Below are 24,405 nucleotides of genomic sequence, written 5' to 3'. Positions count from 1 at the left end.
GGTGGGCAGAGCTGACACCTCTTCCTATTACTTGCCCCGGTGGCCGGGGCAGTGAGGCGGACAGCGGCCTTGCCAGCGGCAGCGGCCTTGCCTCGCCAACTCTCAGACTCTCTACACTCAACGGCATACGCCTCGCCAGTGGCTGGCAGGGTCGCTCTGACCCACGAGCACACAGCGGAGCATGTCTGGACCTGTGTAGTGGTTGGCTGGGTCACTCTGACCCACCGAGCACAGAGCACAGAGCGGGGGCCACACACAACCTCGCCACACTCGCAGACTCTCTAAATCAACGGCATACGCCTCGCCAGTGGCTGGCTGGGTCGCTCTGACCACGAGCACAGAGCACAGAGCACATAGCGGGGAGCCACGCACAACCTCGCCACACTCGCAGGACTCCCTACACTCAATGGCATATCCGGCCAGTGGCTGCTGGCGGCTGGGTCGCTCTGACCCACGAGCACAGAGCGGGAGCCCTGGAAACACAGGGCCTGGGTCGCTCTGACCCACCGAGCACAGAGCACAGAGCGGGAGCCCTGGAAACACAGGGCCTGGGTTGCTCTGACCCACCGAGCACAGAGCGGGGAGCCCTCCACACACAGGACCTGGGTAACCCTGACCCGAGGACCACGGGAGGATTATTACACAAACACATTTCACTTATATTATACAACAGTTCCCCCGGGTGGACACTAGTGGGAGGTCCTTCCTCAAAACTCACATCCTGGACATTTCACAGACAGGCCACTGTGTGATTTCCAGCAGTCTGCCCCTTTACACCAAAGTCTTTCTCAAACTTTTCTAAAACTATATCAATAACATATCTCTTGGTTAGGAACACTGTGGCGTGTGAGCATAATAGTAATCGTGAGCAGCCGCAAAGCACTTGTACTTGGTCATTTCCCATTATCTCCCCCTACTGCTGGTCTCACGTCCTGCTCTATCCAATCTAGGTAATAGTCCCTGCACTTGGCTGCCACAGTGGTGCTGTTGAATTGAGCGCAGGGTTCCACTCTTCTCTTTTCAGTGCGATGCAGCACATGAAATAGGTGTCACGTATACCAGGACCGTTGCTAGGTTGTGTTTACAGCACAGGCACCGGGTGATGTATGAACTTGGGATAGGAGTGGCTTTGGGCCACATAACACAAGGCCTGTGATATGAAACATGTCCGGGGGTTCTCACCGGTGGCTATTGTGGCGTCTCTATGAAACACTGTCCTGTTCTCTGTCTAAATGTTTCTGTGGCTAAAATGTATGTAACTGACTTAGGCAACAATATGCTACTCTACCCCAGTCACCACATGTCACAGTCTCACAGAGTGCATTCATAGGGGAGTTGCTTGGCAGGACTGACTAATCAAACGTATCTCTGTCAGGGGTGGTTTATGCTACTTTTCCCTCCCAATGTAAACACTAACCTGGAGCTGAAAATAGATTTGGCATAGTCCTACCACTTGTCTCTGTAAGTGATGGGAGTGCAAAGCCTATCCTATGTGGGATATGAAACACTGCGAGCTATGCCTTGCATAGTACTGAGGGAGAGACAGGTGTAGGGGTAGCGATACATAGTCAATGTAATAACAGACACGGCACTGTGAGATGGACTGTTGAACAATTTATTCATATTCTTTTTCATGGCCATAGTACATACATACATACATACATACATACATACATACATACATACATACATACATACATACATACATACATACATACATACATACATACATACATACATACATACAAATGAGACACAGTTTTCGGTAGTTGGCGGCCGAGTCAATGTCTTGAGGTTTGACTCTTCCAGCAATGGCTGTGCTCCCTGACAGCATAAGGATACGGGGCACAGGTCCAGGGTGGAACATGGGCTTTCCGCTGGTGGGTGTAGTGTGAATAGGATGGGAATATTCACTTTAACATTATCGTATCTATACTTTCCTTACTCTTCTCTTCTCCTCTCCCTTCTGACTTGACGGGGGGTTGTGATGCGTGGTCGGGCGACTGCCCCTCTCCACGGTGAACCTGTCTCACGGGATAGTCGTAAGAACTTTCCACTCCCGGGTAGAAGTAACACGCCATGATGGCTAGTAGGGCGTCGAGATGGTGGTAGTGCGTTAACGGCACATACATGGGTCTGGTGAAGAGACTGTCCGTTGGGCCTATAGTCACATCGCCACCTTCGGCGCTGTCGGCTCTCACGTTCACACGGTCCAGCTTTTCCTTCTCGTGATCTGTCAGGGTCCTGTTCTTCAAGAGGAGGCAGTCGTATCAGGCTGCCATAGCCTTAGTAGAAAGCGAAGGGAGTTGCTGTCAGAGACACTGACCGGTCAGTGTTTGCTGTTGCCTGGGATAATAGCTTACACGGGTTAACGTTCTTCACTTCTTGTTGCCTTGACTATGACTTGAATTAGTAACCTATGAAACGTTGTTTTTGAGCATGCTGCCAGTAAATAGCCCTGTGCTAAAGGAGATGAGCGCTCGGTTACAGGCCACTGTAGCGCTTAACCTTTATACGCTTCATCATACCGCTCCCCGTGACCCTCCTGTACACTTGGAGCTATTCAGAGTTTTGCAATGTCTCTGTTGAATAATTGTCAAAAATATGACACGCCTGTAATTTGCTATACGTTCGGCTCCCTGGCAATGGCAATGACTGCCTTGTTCTTACTTATGGGGTGAGGTGGGTTCTTAGACCCTTCTTCTCGACATAATTGTTGTAATGTCTGTGGCAGCCTGTTGTAATGACGAAACTACTAACTCACATCTCTGTCATTCCCTAGGTGTGTGGTGGGCTGCTGCATGTACCCGTTCTTCAAGAATGAGTTTATGGACACCGTCTACCACTGTCCTACCCGCAACGATGTTCTGGTTATAATAAAGACGTGATGTGTGGCGCCGATATGGACCGGACCAATGTAGCTGTTCCTATCACCCTACAAACCTAAAGTTTGACATGTGCCTATTCAAAATGTATTCCTTTGAACATGTGTAAATAAAAGACTGAACAGAAGCTCACACATTGGTTCCTTGTCATTTATTCAAATAGATAGCACATCTTTGCCCACTACTACACACACTATATACCTGTGACATGTGAAAAAGCCAGAGGGCTATGGAAACATCACACAAGACAATATACTGCTGTTTGGACAATGGTTTTACTTGTTGCCTCCAGTCTATTATTCGGTTCCATGAACTAATAAAGAAATAGATATACCATACACAACATGTTACTAAACAAGTCATTAGAAGAAGATATAGGGTCCATTCCTGGGAGACTGCTTTCAAGGTTGGTTTCATGTCTTCTGACGCTGCGGGTACAGAGCGTTGAGAAATGGACTGTAACCACAATTCAGGACACATTTAGGGGTCCTTGTAAAAATATAATGATAGCCAGACCTATTAGGTAAAGGTCTCACAATGCCCTCGGGCTCACCCTAAGTGGTTGGGGCCTGGGTGTTTGGCCTGAGGTCCAGCTCCACGTTCCCCTTTGCCACTCGGCGGAGACTCTGGGAGATGCTCGAGGTCCTTAGATGAAGCTTGACTGTGAATTGTATGAGTTGATGCTTCTGCTGATGTAGTCACGAGCGGAGGAGGGTATCGCCACAGCCTCAGGGATGTCTTGCGGACCATCAACCGTGATCACCTCGTGTTTCCCCTTTAAAACGGTCGAAGTCAGCACCATGGTCACCACGTACATGATGTAGATTATGATGTTGAACACTGCGATAGCGCACTCCATGTTATGCAACATTTTGGGCATCGCTGATCATAGGTTGGTAAAGCAGCTCCATGCAGCCCGCGATCACGGGCTTTCGCCAACCCCGAAGATGTTCAACTGCCTATCTTGAGGGACGCGTGTCTACGTTGTTGAGGCACAGAGGCCAACACGCTGCTCGTGGAGCTGGCCAACGTTCTGAAAGGTAGCGTGACAGTGTGCACCGGAGACTCGGACCTGGTGGCCGTGCTGACGGCTTGTGGCCGCGAGGGCATTACTATGAGGCTAGAGAGCTACCACGAGCTACCACGAGGATCGAGACATGCACATGTCGACCTTCGGGGAGCTGCTGTTTGACATTCCAGACAATCGCCCACGCAAGCTTCAGTTTAGGGAACTGGCTTCAAGTGAGGATAGGTTCCGAGTGCTCTGCGACATCGGCGCTGAGGACGAGTACCTGCTTCCGATGACTCGAAAGGAACACGACTCATTCGAGGTCATTCTGGACAAGCACGGTAACGTCAACTTTAAGACAACAGTAGCTATGCACCTGTACAGTGTCGGGATAAGGGGATCTCTCTACCGCACCTTCCTGTCAAGGTTCTTCGAGTCTAACGCCCGGGACATTTTGGATAATTTGGGACACATTGTAGAGAGGCTGTCGTGTCAGTACAAAGACTGACATGACAAAGACTGTTACATCTTCGAAACGCTATGCCCCACATCTGACGAGAGTCCGCTAGCCGGCTCCGAGTCAGATAGCCCCCCGTTTACCGGTGAGAAGAGGAAGATCTCGTGTCTGCAGGGGGACAGTGTCCCCGAGCTCTACCTAGATGGCGGCGCAGAATATAGGGTGGTCCTGGGCAAAGAACAGAAACATGCCATGAATGGCCTCAAGCGGTTGAGTAACGCGTACATGAACGGAATGGTACCGAGGGCCAGTTACGGCCGTTTCTTGAGGATGAACCGAGCGGGTCGGCACTTCTTCCTGCGCATGAATAGCGATATAATCGGAGACGAGACGAAGCGAACTGAAAAGCTGTTTTTCATGGCGCTGAGCGGGACCGATTATAATATAGTTCCGATGGGACTGGGAATTAAGAGGTTGATGACCGGAGTGGTAACCAACTATAAGTTATTTTCCTCTTGGTGCCAAGAACTGAAGAGTCTACTCTGGAGCGTCGGTGGCGCTTCTTCTCAGGACTGCGACTATTACAAAATGGGTATGAAGCTGGCCGGGTTCACAAAGATCCCGGCGACGATCGGGGCTAAGTACTGGACCGAGGTGAATTGCCGATTAATGGCCAAGACCATGAAATACGTCTGCGAACTGTGGAACCTGAAGAGACCGAGACCCGGCTCCGAGTACGGGTTCTCTGTGCGTCACGGTGTAATCAGCTTTGCCTTCGACGACTCACTCGACTCACTGCTCGTCTACGCCTCCGATACAATATAATGTGAGGTGACGGATGGGGTATTGGCATTGATGATGTCTATGATCTGATATATAGAAGGCAAGGCTACGAATGAACCAGTCCTAAGGTGTATGTGATCTGTATAAGGTGTTTGTTGTGTACAATAAACTATATACCATGGTCTGTCTCTTGAGTGTTTTCTGTGGCATAGTGTTTCCAGCACTTTTCATTACAACAGGATTAGTTCTAGGGCTCGTGATTACATCGCATCCTGGAACTTCACGCGGGTCCATATCCCATATCTTCAGTGTGCGAGCTAGGGCCCCAGTGAGGACCAGAACAGTATCTATATATTGAAAGAGCTTTCCTACTTGGGATATGTTAACATACGCTAATGTGTCTGTGCAATGTGTTTTCGTATATGCTTCAGGAGTATTGAACGTATAGGACAAACAAAGAGGCATATGTGTAATGAACAATTTGAAATTGGTACATTGCATGAGACAGTTCTTTTCACGTGAACACGTGAACATATTCCCTTTGTAATACACAGATACACATCGTGCTTTGGTAAAGGACTCAGGTGTACTTGATAAACAGAAGGACACACAGGTCTGTTCACTTCAAGGTGTTTATTTCGTTGTGTAATAGAGCTGATAAACATCATGGTTTGGTAAAGGGGTCAATGTACAATGCAAACACGAACACATCTTTCATACACATGACCGGAATGTTGTCAATGTCAAACACATGCATGTTAAAAGAAGACACTACCAACGAGATGAAATGCCGGGAACGTTCAGGGATGGAAGTGTCTTTGCAAATGTGTTCCAGTTGCTTGGTCATAGCATGGTTGTTCCTGGAACTCATCCTCAACTCCTCATATTCTTCGGGGAGCAGTTGATCATACATCACCAGTACATCTAGTGCAGACATGACATTCGTGATCCTCTGGTGGTAAGAAGGTAGCATAGATCTCCGACCTTATAACCAAGCTCAGAACGCACTTTGTCTGTCAATTCCACGACTGGAGGATCTTTCCTGACTGAAACAAACACACAAATAGTTAACGTTAAGCACACAAATAGTTGACGTTAAGCGCCAAAGATAATGCAGGCCTTGATTTCACTCTACATGGGGTTTGTACTCATCGAACCGGTCCTGTGGTCCACGTTCTTTCAGGTCATCCCATAAGCAGGGCTCCAGTTCATGTAATATCTTGAGGAATCTCTCTGCCCGTTCCTCGGTCTTGAGGTAGTGTTCTATGACCTTGCGCATCATCTTAACACTATTCATATTACTGTGATACGAACTGAGTAGATCTGTAACATCGGGGTCTTTTGCAAGGAGTTCATCCGAGAAACGGCTGAAGCACACGTCTCTCAGCTATGTCGTGCTTGTAACTCGTCAATAACTGGCAATGCATTGTACATAGAGAGGTTGTGAATAGTGCAACTGTGGTGCTGTATATATATATATATATATATATATTGTTTTGAGGAATGAGCCCTGGGTGGATGAATGGCCCTGGTTTTGAGGAATGAGCCCTGGGTGGACTAACGGTCCCCGTTTAGAGACATTTCCCATTGTTGGATAACTGGCCCTGGGTTGGAGGAATGAGCCCTGCTCGGCTATGTATTCAAGGAGAGGGTATCTACTCATGGCTCATATATCCAACATAGTCCGATGTGTCCAACCACTGTTATTAAGTGAATAAGTGACTAAGTGAAGTTTCCAGCTGTGGTTGTGAATATGAAAGTGATATGGATATTGGGTTGAGAATGTCCCTTTAGGGTGTGGAAACTGGTGCCTTGGGTGTGAGAGTATGACCCTTCAGCTACATTTAATTTCATAAATGACCCAAGACCTCGATTCCTAGACACATCAAGTACCCTAGCTAGGTTGCTTTTCATGTAACCTCTGCTGCTGCCTACACGTGAATACACAACAACTGGAGAAGTATCTTTGTATATGTTCTTTATTATTTTTTGCAACAGACATGTATATAATATTCAAAGGTGCAGATACATGCAGATGCAAACATATCCGTTAACAATCGTCTCTCATAAATAGGATCTCCAGGGTCCGTAGTGGAACTGTGACCATTCGACACTTCCCAAGGACACTTCCCAAGGCTCGTAGTAAACCAAATCCGAACTGGGGAGCGGTGTATTGTGTTGATGTGCAATTTGATGTAATCCGGGGCCGGACTTGCTATGTAACACAGGTAGACAGATCCGGTTTTAAGTAGAGGGTTACCAGCAGTATCATCAGCGTTTGAGATGATTTTGAGATGCCCCGATCGTTTCTGGCTGCCTCACAACTTTCCCTGTAATCTTTTGCCTGTATCAAGGTAGGCGATGAACTTCGCATCATTGTGGAACCTACGTGTATACCCCAACCAAATTATCCAGCGAGAAGCATAACGCCTCGAAAGGACATGTTCACTATACGCATAGATATAAAGCACGGCCGTGCAGGGTTTGACGTACTCAATGTCCGGAGGACCCGTTTAACTCCTACAAGATTGCCGGTGGTGGTAGATCCCAAGAAGACAAAAAGGGAATCTTTAAAAACGACGGACGATATCAGCGCGGAAGTACCACGGGTCGCTACACTCACCATCGAATGTGAATCCCTGGTGGTCCCCGTGGAATATACCCGTGAGTTCTGAATGTAGTGCCCAGTAATTTTTATATACACCAAAAGCACCTAAAGTCTTAGGATTGGTCTTAGGAGTCCTGAGAGTATGACCCTTCAGCTACATTTAATTTCATAAATGACCGCAAGACCTCGATTCCTAGACACATCAATATACCCTAGCTAGGCTGCTTGTCATGTAACCTCTGGCTGGCTGCGACGTGAATACACAACAACTGGAGAATGTATCTTTGTATATGTTCTTTATTTATTTTTTGCAAAGACATGATATAATATTTCAAAGGTGCAGATACATGCAGATACATGCAGATGCATGTATCTGGCGAACCTCACCAGAAATGTAACGCTCCCTTGACAATGTTCCCATACATTGCCGAATAACCGGTAGGACAGTCTACGACAGAGGGACTATACACACTGACCTGTGGCGTGTCCTCGTAGATAATGATATTCCTTTCTGGCCAACCATATCCCATAACTGGCTGTGTTTCATGATACATGTCTTTGTTAAACATAGGACCAAACCCTGTACTGTTTATGAAACTGAATAAAGTCTTCCCTATCTATTGCACTATAACGTGTAGTGTGTGTTTTCTGTTAATCGTGTCTCGGAGTAACCTATATAGTGGTTGTTGTTATTGTCATCTATATACGGGTAAGGGCTTGTGGAATCATGCCTTCCACATGCAGTAGTTCATCTCTTTGCAGAAAGAGGCCCCGGGAAGAGTCATCCGGTCAGTGTGTTGACTGTTCCCACATAAGGATGATAGCACAATTTAAACGGGAAATACTGGAACTGAAGAAGTCACTGGATGTGGAGCACAAACAGAGTATTGAGTTTCTCCGTCAAAGAACTGAGTTGAGCGCGGGACGTGTGAAATGGGACGGAGAACGCACATCAGCGGGAGGAGACGTGATTATGGTAGACGAGACAACGGCCAAAGCTACTATCAACGGCTCGGGCGATACCAGCAGGCACACTCTACATGAACTCGAGATGTGTAAAAGGGAGCTCGAGGATACAAGAGAGGCACGCCAGGAAGCATGAGAAGAACGAGAAGCGCTGAGGACCAAGTTGTCAGAGAGCCAGACTAGCAAGGCTGCCGAGGCCAAGGAAGCAGCAGGTGACACGGACAAGATCGAAGAGTCACACCCTCACTTAGATTGGGTAGGGAGACATTACCTCGCGGTGTCGATCCCAGAGGATCGCATGTTCAAACCAGGTCAGTCGGTCACTCCAGTCGGGGTGTTACAGAAGCTGTTTGAGATGAGGGTAGGCGATAAACTGGCGATTGGGTTCAGTGTGCTGTTAGAGAATATAAACATCATGCTATCTCACCTGGAGCCCGAGTGGTACGCCAAACAGTTTGGTTTCTGTAGAGCATGGCAACAATTACAGACTCACGGACAGGGTGGACACGGAGGACTTTGCGTGGCTGCTGTTCGAGTACGGAGCACACGCTCCCTTGATTGAAGTGTTAGCAGGCCTACAGAATGTTCTACACAGCACGGGGAAGGGAGGCGTGACGACAGAAGCTCTGTTCACGAGCAAGAACATGTACAGCTCSTATGTGACACTGTTCAGAGACACAGTGTCAAAGGCCTACAAGGGGTTCACGCGCGTACGCGAGAGAGCTCTGAGTGTGCGAAAGGCTCAAGGTGTCGTGAACGTGCCTCTCACGGCAGGCTTGGGTGCGGATCAGAGCGAATCTCAATCTCTTGGCTGTTGGTGGCAGACTCATCAGCAGGAGCAGCACTATCGTCCTTCCCACACGCAATTGCTGTCCACCATTGATCACAACACGGATCGCTACTGATATTGGGGAGATTCACATGTCCCATTGCAAGTGACCGGCTGTGGGCTTTGCGATATCCAAACGTGTGTTGACTGTGTGGTTCACTGGTCTTGTCTTTCAAAAGGGTTATCCACCAGTTGTCCTCCTGAAGACGACACATTCTCCATTCAGATCTCGAGTCTTCTCCCTTGTTACTCAACTATGGCGCTGGTATGGAAACAGAGTCTAGCAAACCACAGGCCGATGTTCAGCAATATCAGCATGCATAGGAGTACAGTAATACACTGATCCAGACGTTTATCCAGGGACCCAGAGTCACTTGCTATTGACCTGACTATGGACTCTCTCTCTCTAGATCCGTGTTCACCATTGTGGTAGACCATATCCTATGCCACGTAATGAGACGGGTTGAGACTTTACTTAATACAAACAAAAACTCTGTTCAACCTAACACCATCGTGGTGGCTCTCATAGCTGCCCAGTAGAGCACGTAAGCGGGCGCACCGCAAAATAGGGGCGATGTGCACGACATGGAGACAATTGCCAGATGGGCCGTGTTGTAGAGGAGCAACAATGCCGTGAGACTGCACCAGAAGACCGGAGGTGGGTTGTATTGGTCATGAGGGTGAAAAAGTATCTGGTCGCAATGTCCAAACGATTGCTTGCTGTAACGCACCTCGGTGCTTTCGCACTGAGACAGTCTCTCCTCAATGTGCAAGGCCAGCGCCTCACCTTTGCTGGTGGTCGAGACAGCCAAGCACTGCAGCTGCCTGGTCCTCTCGACTATGGTGTCCAGTTCAAGGCATACGTACGACGTGACCGATTTGACAGCAGCAACCAAGAGCATCAACTTGTACCCAGAGAGCCACACAGAGTCCATATGTATCAGATCCCCCAGTGCCAGGTCGTACGACAGGTAGATCATGGAAATTGAGACAAGGTATAACCGAGTCCCTTGGTAGGATATCATGAGTTCAATTGGATCGAACTAGTTTGACGAAGCCAATTGTGTTAATCTAGACAAACACTACCGTTGTCCATTTTAGAATTGGGAACAGAGAGGGCCCTCGTCTGTCCGAGCATTCACTCCACGAGACAAGGACCTCGGTACCACCGCAGACTTTGTAGTACAACCAGGTGTAAATGTAGGTGGGTAGGAAGAATATGGACATGATGACTTTCTGGGAGACGGCTACACCATCCATTGGGTCCAAGATCACGCTGGTGTCACTGCGACTGCTTCGTCTCTCCGAGCTCAGCACGGTAAGAATGGACACCATGAGAGACCACAGGCTTCCAATCACACCCCATGCAAAGAAGTTCCACAATCTGATTATGTGCACAAAGATAGTGGCAAGCACCAGCACGGTTCAGATTACCTTGAGTACGTTGAAAATGAATCCTTTGACACGCTGCACCTGCACACAGGTCCGATTGAGCCAGCATACAATGGGAGGTAGGTAGAGGGGGTGAACGTTTGTTGTCATCATAGTCCTGTTCAGAGAGGCGAACATGATCAAGTCATGATCGGGTAAAAAGGTTCTGGGTAACATTGTCCTTAGGAAGTTAAAGTGAACGCGACACACCCTAGTCTATTGAGTCTGTATGTTTAATGTGTGTGGACAAAATGAACATTGGCACGCTAAGCTTGGTTTAGCATTCTAGCCAAGTCTCCCGTTTTACCCGCCAGCGTCGTGCTTTCAAACTTGGACACTGTCTCCGTTCCCGATTGTAATCATCCTATTGAACACGCTGTGGTTATAATAGCGCCACTCGCAGAACCCTTTGCACCTGAAGGTGTTCCCAGTCCTGTTACCTATATGTACGTAGTAGCAGTTTTGGCTGTTTCGCAGGTGGTCTTGCAGTGCGTCTTCGTCAGCGACCCAGATGAGACCTAGTGTCGCACCTCCTTCGTCTCCCAAACTGGTGACATTGTTTCCCGTGGAGGGTACGGATTTCGCTATCAGGTACAGTTTCACAGCTTGCATAACGTCCACACCCGGAACCGTGGTGTTTTCCACCTCGCCTGTGTGGTACACCGTGCCCGAGGAGGACACAATGGAGCCCACCAGCTGCACGACTTGCCTGACCATTGACGGCTTTGACACAATAGAGTGTAGTACGAACCATAAATGGTCACTGAGAATCGGTACATTCTTGAGAGCGAGCTCTGTCACGTTGGAGCCCACGGTCATGCGACGCTGACGTTGCGTCTGACGATCACCCAAGCCGTCGCTCCTGATCATATCGTGGAACTGTTGGAGCGACTTGTTCCACTCCGAGACAAATGTGTGGATCGGCATTGCTGGGATGTAGAGTTCCTCGGTGCCCGTGTAGCTGTTTATACACCGTTTGGCTATCAGCGAGCTCCCTTTGGCGATGTAGGTGTTGTACAGGTCCACGATCGAAGAGTATTGTTCAGATTGACTGACGATGGGCATGACTCGGACACACACGTCTCCGACTCGAGGACGGTGTTTGGTAGTCGAGGCGATCAGTTGAGAGGGTACGTGATTGAAGTCAAGATTACCCAGGGCAAGGTTGTTCCAGTCACCCTTATAGCCGTTCAGCCCCGATACCAGCACCTGGTTATCGCTGCAGTCATCGTTCACCAAGCGCCTCGGTAAGAACGATGACTGTTGTGGGGCCGGGTTCACGGGTTGTTTGTTGAGCATGAAACAGATGGACCTCTGCGTGGCCATAGTAAGATGCGGTTATAGTCTCGACGGTCGAGTGTCAGATTGTTGTACACTGTTGTAAGGTGTGTCGTTAGTGGCTTGCTTACTGGCGGTGTGTAAACAGCTTATCCCTCATCACAACCCACTCCCAATACATCAACTACAATGACAAGTTGTACAAGGAAACAAAGACATTACACCCAAGTATGTTATGCAAGACTTTATTTTGTGAAAGGGATACATCACCACGTATAATAGAAACCATTTCAAAGGGTGTACAAACAAGGTGGCTCCCAAGACGTTACCTACCCTGTCAGGGTAAGGCAATATGGAGATATATTTTACAACTTTGTGACAACAGCTGAGATGAAATCAGCCACCGAGGTGGAACTGTTCAGGGAGCCGCTTCCACCCGAGTAGCCGGCTTGTTGTTTGTTCATCACTGCCGTAGTCGACTGATGTGCTCGTGGTTGAGGCGGTTGGCTGTTGGACAACGAGGGCGCTGCAGCTCCCATGTCTTCCGTGTCCATCGTGACTAGGTCTCAGCTCTCCTCGCTTGAGCCGCTATTGACACGCTTTGAGATCTGCTTTGTGAGTTCGCGTAGTTCGTTCATCAATTTAGAGACATCACCAGGATCATGGTCATCCTTGGCTTGTTTGCGCGCACGCTTATACGGAGTGTCTCTCGCCAAACTCTGCAAGGTATCCATACTGGACTGGTTAGATGCGGCGGCCTCCTGTGACACCGAGCTGCGCTGTTGTTCTACAATGACGTCTCTTATGCTGGACTTGATCGAATCGATCGTCTTCTCTTGCTCTTTCTGGGAGGCTGTCTGTCTCTCGGATTCCTCCTTTGCTCCTCAGTCAGAGTCCCTTACTGAAAAGATTTGTCACCAGGATTAGATGAACCGCTCGGTTTGTACATAGTCTCCCCCCTGAAGAACCCTCTCCCCGTCTGCTGCTGCTGCTGCTGTTGAGGATTCCACAGATGTTGGGCTTGAGGTTGGGTATAATTCTGAAGTGTGGGGACCAAATGCATGAAACTCTGGAGAGCTTGTAGTTGTGCTTGCGACTGCTGATATTGTTGATGCTGAGGCAGAACCGGCTGCTGCTGCTGCTGAGGTAGAGTCGGCTGCTGCTGCTGCAAAAGCTTGATCAGCTTGATCATCTATTTGGGTCTAAGTAACGGCCATTGTATCTTCCATTTGTTTGTGTTTAAGCGATAGCGTATCTCCTGTAGGGTATGTTACTCCGCTGTTAGTATCTTGGTCAATAGGTTTAATACCAGCGCACAGTTTAGTTTTTTTTTACCCCACGTTGGGTGAAATCATTTGCTCCTTGCATCGTGAACAATGTGTCCGGATCGTCAGGACATGWCAGTCTCTGAGTTAGTACGTTATTCTGAACCTTGATGGCCTGTAATACATCCTTCAGCACTCGCACCTCCTCAGCTTGGTGTAGCACGGCCTTCCTTAGGGAGATAACTGTCTCCGTGATACTCTGGCCCTGTGAGCTCTCGTCCAATACATCGGAGGCCGTCTCGGTTGGGGCATAGACAACCGATACGCTATCCTTCGCATCGACGCCAGCGTCGAGGACCGAGTCCTTCAGGGTGGAAAATCCCATCCTGGTCATTGTCTGGGCCAGATTTGGACCTGTCACCATGGTGCAAAAGCAGCCCGGTCTCATGGGCACAACTAAACTACACTCTTCCGTTATGGGCCCACTCTTGTTATCTCCCACTGTGCCTAAGCTGAAAGCAATACTCATCTCAGGCTTCATTACGTCATTGGTGTACTCGGTGTCGTCGCACGCGACACAGCAGTACAGGCAGGTTTTGTCAACTGACCTACTGTGCACGTGCCAGTAACACTTAACGAGACCAATGTCCTTTTTGACCTTGTGTAGAAATACAGCCTTGTCGGGTTGGGGCTGACATGCTCCAGAGTAAGACATGTCGTTCCCGACAATGAAATCTTTCCTCGACTCTGGGTAAACTTCACCCTGAGACATGCCGTACATGCTACACACCCTGACGAGGAACTTGTCACTCTGGCTAGAAACAATGGCCTCTGTGTAGTCGGCCTCGTTGGTGCCGTAGCACTCTGTGCAGAAGATCAGCACAAATAGTGATGGATCGGAACCCAGAGGCCCTTCGGGGTACTCACTTCGATCTGCATAGTCGACTAGAGTCATGCTGGTCATGTTTACCACGGCTCTCTTCTTGTCCTCCTTTGAAACTTTCACAAACGCGCACATGTCCTTCTTGCAGAACACTGGGCCTACCCTGGACCCCTGGCTCACCGAGGGCCTTACCACGCTGGAGGACATTGCGACACTATCCTGCGGAGGACGCCAATATCTAGGCTTCTGTCACCTGTCCGTTAGTGCGAACCCGAATGGGAACGGTCCACCTTGGTGTTGAAGATGAGATTGTCTCCCAGACAAACTTCTTGTCGAACTCGACAAGTTTCTGGAGCGCGACACCAGAGATGTGTGTCACGGTCTCCACTGTGCAATAGGGAGGTGTACATGTTACAGGGAAGCTGTGACTGTCGCTTTTGGGTTGGGTGCGCGTGAGCTCGAATATCAGTTCCGATAGCCTCATAGAGTCCGACAAGGTCAGTTCGAACATGCCCCATAAGTACGCTCTAGTCCTGACTTGGTCGAATTCGCTCTCTTTCACAGGTGTAGACGACGAGCCTTTGCACCATTTACAATGTTCACTGTTTACTATGACAATTACGTGCTTGGAACTGACACGGAATAAGCAGTGGCTGTCCCACCGTAAGCTGCAAGACGACGCTATAAGGCCTCCTGACACAGTGCACTTATCACTTTCGATAAATCCAACCACAGCCTGGTAGACGTCGCCGCTTTTACCGGACACGGAGGATGACAGAACGGGCTTCCACTTCACCTTCTTGTTCTTCATCTCCTTCTGGATGTTACTCTCAGCAGCTTCCATCATCGACCGAGGGTGTTCGAGTCAGCCTCGCTGAGAGAGGAAAGCGGAATAAGAGGGTAAGGGCTAGAAACGACCCGGACGAAGTGAACGAACAACCTCGGACTAAGAGTCGAACCACTGCCGGCTGCAGTCACCATCAGGGTTCCCCCGGGGAGATGAGAGCATCGGTTTCTATTAGTAATCGTAACATGTCGCGCAATGGATATCCCGAGGACTCAGAGGATGGGGGGCCGAGCGACGGTTCCCGTGACAGAAGAGCTGTATCGAAGAGAGGATATTCTTCCAATATGGCAGCGGACGCTATATTCGACATGTTCCCTGAGCCCGTGGAGCAACAGGATCAGGAGCTGTACAAGATCAGCGAGAATGACAGCTTTCTACAGAAACAATACCCCATGCTGTACATGAACCTCAATGCTAGCGAGCACCCCTCCATAGTCGAAGTACAGTACGAGAACGAGGGCGCCGGTTGTCCCGTGTGCGAATTAGACAGGAACACCTTGGACTCCATCAAAGTGCTCAAGTGCCATGAGGTGAAAGGTTACCTCGACTCGTACAACCACAGGTTCACAGAGCAACAAGTCAACATTCATCTGGGCCACACCATGACGGAGGAAAATTTCATCGGTGTGATACAGAACATGTTCGTGGACCTGATTAGCATATCGTACTCACTGACCAATGCAGCTTCTCTACGCATCATGAACCGCATCACCACTCACATGGGTAGACCGCTTTTCGTCCCGGACCACGATGTGGCTAAGGTTCACAATGATGCCGTTAAACAGTTCATTGGTCTGGCGTCTACATGTCAAACCCTGATGAAATACAAGCACAACGACTTTGAGCAATAACGAGGTACTATATGTAACATTACCATATCATAGTCTTAGGAACTGTGTTATCCTAACTTAGTTTATGAATCAGAAAGCCTTGACATTCTATTTTGCTTGGAGACCTTTATCACCACACACAAATCGCACCCATGAGGCTCCTGATAGCGATCTCACTCTCGTGGCTCCCATACCTCATGGGCTCCCCTGTCAACAACAACAACGACCCTTACGGATACGCTCCTTACGTTTGGATCACGGTCAGCACATGCAGCGGCCAGAAAGGCTGGTGTCAGGGTAGGAGCCAGAGCGGCTTCGCTTTGACCGTGGACAACTACACACGCACCAGCGACATGTGCACACACTACTGCCCGGGGATGATCTACGCCCACTGGAGACCCTTACGGGACTCGGCGGGGCGATCTCGCCAAGCATGAGGCTGAAGGTTCCATACTCGGCGCCTACGTTAGGAGGTTGGACAGGTTGTCCTGCATCGAGATCCCAGGACGGTTCAAGTGTTTGGACCGCGTTGTCGCAAACACCCCCTTGAACAAGGTTTCCATTATGCTCCACGCCAGACCTGAAAACAGAGAATATTACTTCGGCGAGGACCCCATGGCTGACTGTGGGCCAGATCCTCAGTGTTCAGCTCTCAAGCTGTTGAGGAAGACGCTACACGCTCCCGCTGCGAGCAGAATATGGCCCGAGACAGATGAGGTCCTTACTATCCGGAACTCACCTTACGCGTGTGTGCTCACCTACGTGGGCCTCGGGGACGCCGAGTCCATTAGGTACATGTTACGCACAACTAGGGGAAAATTGTTTTATGTCCGGAGGTAACAGGTTCTGCATAGGCAATTCCAGCGCCCCTAGAGTGGGCATAAACAATGCAGATAGTGCCGCTTCGGCGCCTATTGCCATCTGCGAGGTCTCGAGTGCCGCGAGTCTAAAGGATCCCCCGCGTACAAACCCACCGCAACAGAGATCAGGGACTTTCTCACACCCTCCTCCTGAGATGCCACCATTCTCTCTGTGGACCGAGCCGTCTACAGCTCTATCTGTCGGTAGAGCTCGACGTAGCCACCTTCTACACAGTGGCTGAAGCGGGCCATGTAATCATGAAGGTGTCCTTTGACGAGTGCCTCATTCCGATCGCATCCACAAGCCGCGATCTTTCCGCGGTCGTGAATAACGTAGCAGAAACGCTATCCAAGGTAAGAGTGTCCATGCACTCGACCGCTATCATGCTGGACGATACTGACTGGGGCACGACTGAGTGCCCGGGGGTACAATGGCAAGGCACGAATTTCACCAGGGTTGCAGCGGATCTCGCCTCGGCCTTCATCAGATAGTTGAAACTATTCCTCAGGCTGCCCAGATCCCACAAGCTGTTGAGCACCATAGACCTCTCGCAGCTGGGCGCGTTCGCTGCTTTCATCACACCCACGGGGTTGGTTGACATGAACAAACCTGGCTACTGTCAGAACATGTGGGCGAGCTATCTCTGGCCGACATGGAAATGAACACTGTGTTAAACTGTGAAGAGGACCTCAACACCATATGCTGCTCGGGGTCCAGTGCAACTGTGTGGGCTAGGGACGTCATGGTGAACATCACCGTGACATCGACCTCATTCGAGACGCTCAAGCGGTTTCCCGAGCTGGTGGCGGTCGCGTTCGGTGTAAACCAGTTTGTGATATCCCCGATTGATTCCGATTTCAAACGAGGAGTTCGATCCGACACCCCAGGGATACTGGGTATCACGTCGACAGTACAAAGGCTCAGGGACTGGAAGAGGCAACAGATAGCGGCAGGCATATCTACTGTTCCAGCAAAGGCTGGCGACAGAAGCAGGCTCTCCGCATCTGATGTCAACAACTCTGGGGTGATGAAGTTGGACAACGTCGTCATCCACATCCCCGAAAACCAATACAAGGACCCGGCCTCTGGTTCAAAGAACTGTCTCGACCRCCAGTACAACATAGGTTTGAGTAACACGGTCGTGTGTCCCGGGCTCATAGCCGCTCTCGGCGCTCTGGGTATATTCAAGGAGCCCCACAAGGAGCTCTACAGCACCAACTACGATAAAATCTACATAGACGATTTGTACAAGCTCGAGTCGTGCACTCCGGGAGAACCCAGCAAGAAGGCCGCTATCTCCACGACGCCTCCTCAGGTGGCAGTGAACATCAACACCTTCATCCCCACGACAGATCGTAACCACTACATGGTAGGCATCCTGGATTCGGTACGCGTTGTCGAGTATGCGCCTCCTGTGAACAAGGTGTGCACCGCATACAACACTGGGGAGATCACACACATCATGAACTTGGTCTGGGTGGATGACAGCTATACTGTGGACAAACCTGTGGTCAAAGCGGAACATGGGGTGATAGTGAAACCGGTCGAAGCTCTCTACTTTGTCTCCAACTTCACCCCGGGCATAGACTACATCAACCTGAATGTGAGCTGCGTCAATTACGACGTGAGCGCTCTACGGCCCTGTCTGATTGCCATATGCGGCGGAGACAACAGTTGCAGGAAGGACTACGGGAGGCTCTGCAACTCGGCGCACGAGATCATCAACGACGCTCGCAGGGCCGGAGAGCTGATGAGGGAAGGGCTTGAGGAGCTAGCTGTACAGGAGAAGAAGGCTAGGATGTACGAGCTGCCTGACAACGCGCCCTTCCCCTGGCTTGACAAACCGCTGGGAGGCCGCGCTAGGCGCAAGAGGTTTCTTGGGATCGTGACAAGAGCCAGAGCCTTGGGGATCGCGTGGCACGTTTCCAATAGGGTGAACGTCTTGGAGGAGCAAATGGACACACTTAAGAACTCATACATCTCTGTGTCAAATACCTTAGTGGAAGTGAGCAACAAGCTCGACGCCAACATAGCCCTAGTCAATGGTAGGATCGACGACCAGGAGAAGAAGATACAGAAGAATAACGACATCGTCAACAGCAACTTTGCCATGATGAGGGACGCCATGATGAGGAACACGGGGGCCGCTTTGCGTGACACCAACGTCAAGTTCTCAGTCATGGCCAGTTATCAAATGTGGTACGCTCAGATGCAGAGCGTCACCCATCAGATGATGCAGGCTGCAATGCACACCAAGTTCATGACCAGAGGAGTGGAAAATTGTCTTAGGCAGATATCGTCAAAGCGCTCAGGGAGCTGCCCCAGCGGCATGGCAGTCATGCAGGATCACCCCGGCCTGTCCGAGTTTCCGACCGTCGGCACGGCCCTGTACCAAGACAGAAAGCTTTTCATAGCGCACTCTATCCCAGGGACCGTTGAGAAGACCATAGTAAGAGGGATCATACCCATGCCCAAGATGAGCARGGACGGAGTCCCTTGCTGGCCCGACTACAAAGTGTGGTTGATAGATGGCAAGTATTTCGAACCGTCCGAATGTCACGGCAAGTACTGTCACAATCCCGAGCTTCACGAGAGGTACAGCAGATGCATGAAGGAACCCAGCGAGTGCAAAACAGTATGCTCCCCTTGTCACCGAGGTATTTGCTACCAGGATAAGAAGGTGAGTTGGATGGAGGGTTCGGCCTCGGTAGAGACCCGTTTCTTTCTCAGATCTGGTGAAAGACAGCATCCCGGACATGTCCGAACTTGAGTTGCTGCGTGCCATAAACACCAGCATAAAGCTCATGGACGTGAGAGAAGAACTGGAGAATATCACAAGAAACGTAGAAGAGTTTGACAAGCGGTACGATGAGATTACGGCTAGCAGGGTAACGTTCGGAGGGTGGCTTTCAGGATTCGCCAGTGATGCGGCCCTATGGACCTCTATAGCTATTCTCATGGCTTGGTCCACAGCGCTATCATTCGGGTACATGTTTCTATTTGGAGGTGGTGGTGGTGGTGGATGTGGTGGTGCAGGTGCTTTCACGAACTTTACATACCTAAGGGAACATTTTAGCATTTGCCATATGGTTAGTGAGAAACGCCACATTGCATATGTACTAGACGTCCGGCTACGTTTCTAAAAATCGCAGTTTCGAAGGGTTAAAAAGGTCAGATCTTTTCAAAACTTCATATGTGTGATTAGGCAACCCTCATGATCTGTAAATCAGTCATTTCTTCCCAACAGAGTGTCAAAAGGATAGGCTCTCACACCACACACACACACCACACACACACACACACACACACACACACACACACACACACACACACCACACACACACACACACACACACACACACACACACCACACACACACACACACACACACACACACACACACACACACACAGCAACACACATAAGGATGGAGTGAAAAAGTACGGTGCTTAAAGACACACAAAGCCGTGCAATGGCATTACCATTACTCTCCCAGAGGCGCCCGTGGCCCGAGCTTTCAACCGAGGCCTTCGCTGTGACCGTTACTCGACTCGAGATACATAGCGATGCGAGCGACAGTGACAAGAAGAAGGACCCAAATGACCCTTTGACCTCAATGTCATTTTTTTTGCTTTTGGGAGACAGAGAGAGAACCGTTAAGGTTAGAAGCACAATTTGACCTCAGGAACGTTCTTAATGTCCTCCCGATCTGTGCAAGCCTAACCTTGACCTTGTGGCATTAACCCTTAACAGTGAAAACAGTTTTTTTCATCTCACAGTTTACAATGACATCTCTCCCCATAGGAATACATTGGCTGCTCCCCTAAATTCAACCTGGAGCCTATGTGGGTTATGAATGTCTTATGAACCTGTCTTTGATGACAATCAATCAAACCACTATGAGGTCTACCTGTGTTGATTCTAAGCTTCCTGGAGCAACCGGAAGTGATTAAATTCACCCTAAAAGTGTTTGCCATACCCAACCTGCAGTTTGAGAGAAATAGTGCATTCAACCCTATGTAAATCAGTGAGTTCTTAACGTATAGACTTAAAACTCAGGATTCTGTAAAAGCCTACTCCAGTGAGGATACATGTTTACTTTTAGCTTCCTGTGCCAACCGAAAGTGCCATAATTGGTGTCAAAAGGGCTGTTTCGAAGTGTTAAAAAAGTCAAATCTTTCCAAAACTTAATATATGTGAATAGGCAACACTCATGAACTGTAAATCAGTCATTCATCCCATCAGATTTCAAAGAAAAACTTACACACCTACACAGAAAGGATGGAGTGACACACTGAGGGGCTTAGAGGAAGACAGTGCCTATCGCTGGGCAGGCAGGCAGCTCAGATGGCGCTGGGCAGGCAGGCAGCTCAGACGGCGCTGGGCAGGCAGGCAGCTCAGACGGCGCTGGGCAGGCAAGCAGCTCAGACCTGCTGAGGCGCACGGTAGGCCTGGTGCGTGTTGCCGGAACTGGTGGTACCAGTTTGTAGACACGCACCTCAAGGCTAGTGCGGGGAGCAGGAACAGGGCACACTGGACTCTCGAGGCGCACTATACACCTGGTGCGTGGTACCGGCACTGGTGGTACCGGGCTGAGGGCACGCACCTCAGGGCGAGTGCGGGGAGAAGGAACAGTGCGTACAGGGCTCTGGATACGCACAGTAAGCTTGGTACGTGGTGCCGGAACTGGTGGTACCGGGCTGGAGACACGCACCACAGGGAGAGTGCGTGGAGGAGGAACAGAGTTCTGGAGACGCACAGGAAGCCTGGTGCGTGGTGTTGGCACCGATGGTACTGGGCTGAGGACACGCACCTCAAGGCAAGTGCGGGGTGCTGGAACTGGAGGCCTGGTACGTGGCGCCGGCACCGGAGAGCTGGTGCATGGGGCTGCCACAGGAGAGCTGGTGCGCTGAGCTGGCACAGGACGTGCAGGGCTAGGAAGGCGCACAGGAGGCCTGGTGCCCAAATTTTTGGGGGAGCCTCTCGGGTTCCAGCCGCTCTGCCGTGCTAGCGCCTCATAATGCCGCCTCTCTGCTTTTGCTGCCTCCAGCTCTGCTTTAGGGTGGCGACATTCCTCTGGCTCTGCCCAGGGTCCTTTTCCGTCCAGCTCATCCTCCCATGTCCACTCCTGAACTCGCTGCTGCTAATGCTGTCGCTGCTGCCCGTTGCTACACTGCTTGGTCCGAGATTGGTGGGTGGTTCTGTAACGGCAGCCTTCCTTCTCTTCAAGAGAACAGGAGGTGTAGCAGGGATCGGACCAACACGCAGCGTAGCCAGTGCTCAACATGTTTAATTGAACAATAAACAGAGAACACTTACAAATAAAAAAGTGGCAAACCGATACAGTCCTAGCTGGTGCAGAGAAAACACAGAGACAGGAAACAACCACCCACAAACCCCAACACAAAACAAGCCACCTATATATGATTCCCAATCAGAGACAACACAAAACACCTGCCTCTGATTGGGAACCATATTAGGCCAAACACAGAAACAGACAAACTAGACACACAACATAGAATGCCCACCCAGCTCACGTCCTGACCAACACTAAAACAAGCAAAACACACAAGAACTATGGTCAGAACGTGACAAAATGTACTACCACGTGTTTTTCAAACTTTCCCAAACAACTGCTAAAACAGTCGCAGCATTTTAGAGAAAATAATGTCTGCTATATAAAATCCCCCCCCTACTTGTCTGCTTTTCAAGTACGAAGTCGGATTTCAAATCGCGGCTACCAATCTGTAACTGGAGCTAATTTCGTAACCCATCACCTGTCCTTCAAGCTTTTGTAAAAGATATCAGAAGTTAGCATATTCATTCATTTCCAAACAACTATCATTTTGACCACTAAACCAAAGAGTTAGACAAAAATATTTTGGATTAAATCCTTCCTCTTCTTTTGCTTGTCAAATGCGGAAACAGTTTATTCAGTATGGAACTTACGTTACAGCAGTTTTCCTAATGCACTACCACGTGTTTTTCAAACTTTCCCAAACAACTGCTGTTTTGACCTCTTTCGCAACATTTTAGAGAAAATAATGTCTGCTATATAAAATCTACCCGTACTTGTCTGCTTTTCAAGTACGAAGTCGGATTTCAAATCGGGGCTACCAATCTGTACCTATAGCTATTTTCTAAACACTTCACCTGTCTTTCAAGCCTTTGTAAAACATGTCAGAAGTTAGCATATTCATTCATTTCCAAACAACTATCATTTTGACCACTAAACCAAAGAGTTAGACACATTTTTGGGGGATTATATCCTTCCTCTTCTTTTGCTTGTCAAATGCGGAAACAGTTTATTCAGTATGGAACTTACAATGCAGCAGTTTTTCTAAATGCACTACCACGTGTTTTTCAAACTTTCCCAAACAACTGCTAAAACAGTCGCAGCATTTTAGAGAAAGAAATGTCTGCTATATAAAATCTTCCCCTACTTGTCTGCTTTTCAAGTACGAAGTCGGATTTTAAATCGGAGCTACTAATCTGTAACTAGAGCTATTTCCGTAACCCTTCGCCTGTCTTTCAAGCATGTAAAACTTGTCAGAAGTTAGCAGATTCATTTATTTCCAAACAACTATCATTTTGATCACTAAACCAAAGAGTTTGACAACAATATTTTGGATTAAAATCTTCCTATATTTCTCTGCTTGTCAAATGCGGAGAAGGTTTATTCAGTATGGAACTTCTCTCTCTCTACTCTCTCTACTCTCTCTACTTTCGCTCTCTCTCACTCTCTCTCTCTATAACACTTTCAAAGGAATAAAGACATTTCAAAGGAATAAAGACATTTCAAATGGCAAATGTCAATGTCTACTCTCTTTCTCTACTCGCTCTTCTCTCTCTCTACTCTCTCTTCTCTCTCTTCTCTCTCTCCACTCTCTCTCTACTTTCGCTCTCTCTCTCAATCTCTCTTCTCTCATCTCTTTTTCTCTTCTATTCTTTCTCTCTTCTCTTCTCCACTTTTCTTTCTCTCAACTCCTTTCTCTCTTCTCTCTTTACTCTCTCTCTCTCTCTCTCTGCCGTCTCTCTCTCGTCCTCTCGTCTCTCTCAGTCTCTCTCTCTCTTCTGCTCGCTCTCTCTCTCTCTCTCTCTTCTCTCTCTCTCTCTCTCTCTCTCTTTCTCTCTTTCTCTCTTTCTCTCTCTCTTTCTCTCTCTATCAGGGCGTATTGGCATGGGAAACATGTTTACATTGCCAAAAGCAAGTGAAATAGATAATAAACAATCAGAAGTGAACAGTAAACATTACACTCACACAGTTTCAAAGGAATAAAGACATTTCAAAGTGTCAAATGTCTACTCTCTCTCTCTCTCTCTACTCTCTCTCTACTCTCTCTTCTCTTCTCTACTCTCTCTTCTCTTTCTAATCTCTCTTCTCTCTCTATACTCTATCTTCTCTCTCTCTTCTCATCTCCTCTCTCTCTCTCTCTCTCTCTCTCTCTCTCTCTCTCTCTCTTCTCTCTTCTC

This window comes from Salvelinus sp. IW2-2015, linkage group LG20, assembly GCF_002910315.2.
Source record: "Salvelinus sp. IW2-2015 linkage group LG20, ASM291031v2, whole genome shotgun sequence".
In the NCBI taxonomy this organism is placed as follows: domain Eukaryota; kingdom Metazoa; phylum Chordata; class Actinopteri; order Salmoniformes; family Salmonidae; genus Salvelinus; species Salvelinus sp. IW2-2015.
This window is presented reverse-complemented; position numbering follows the sequence as displayed.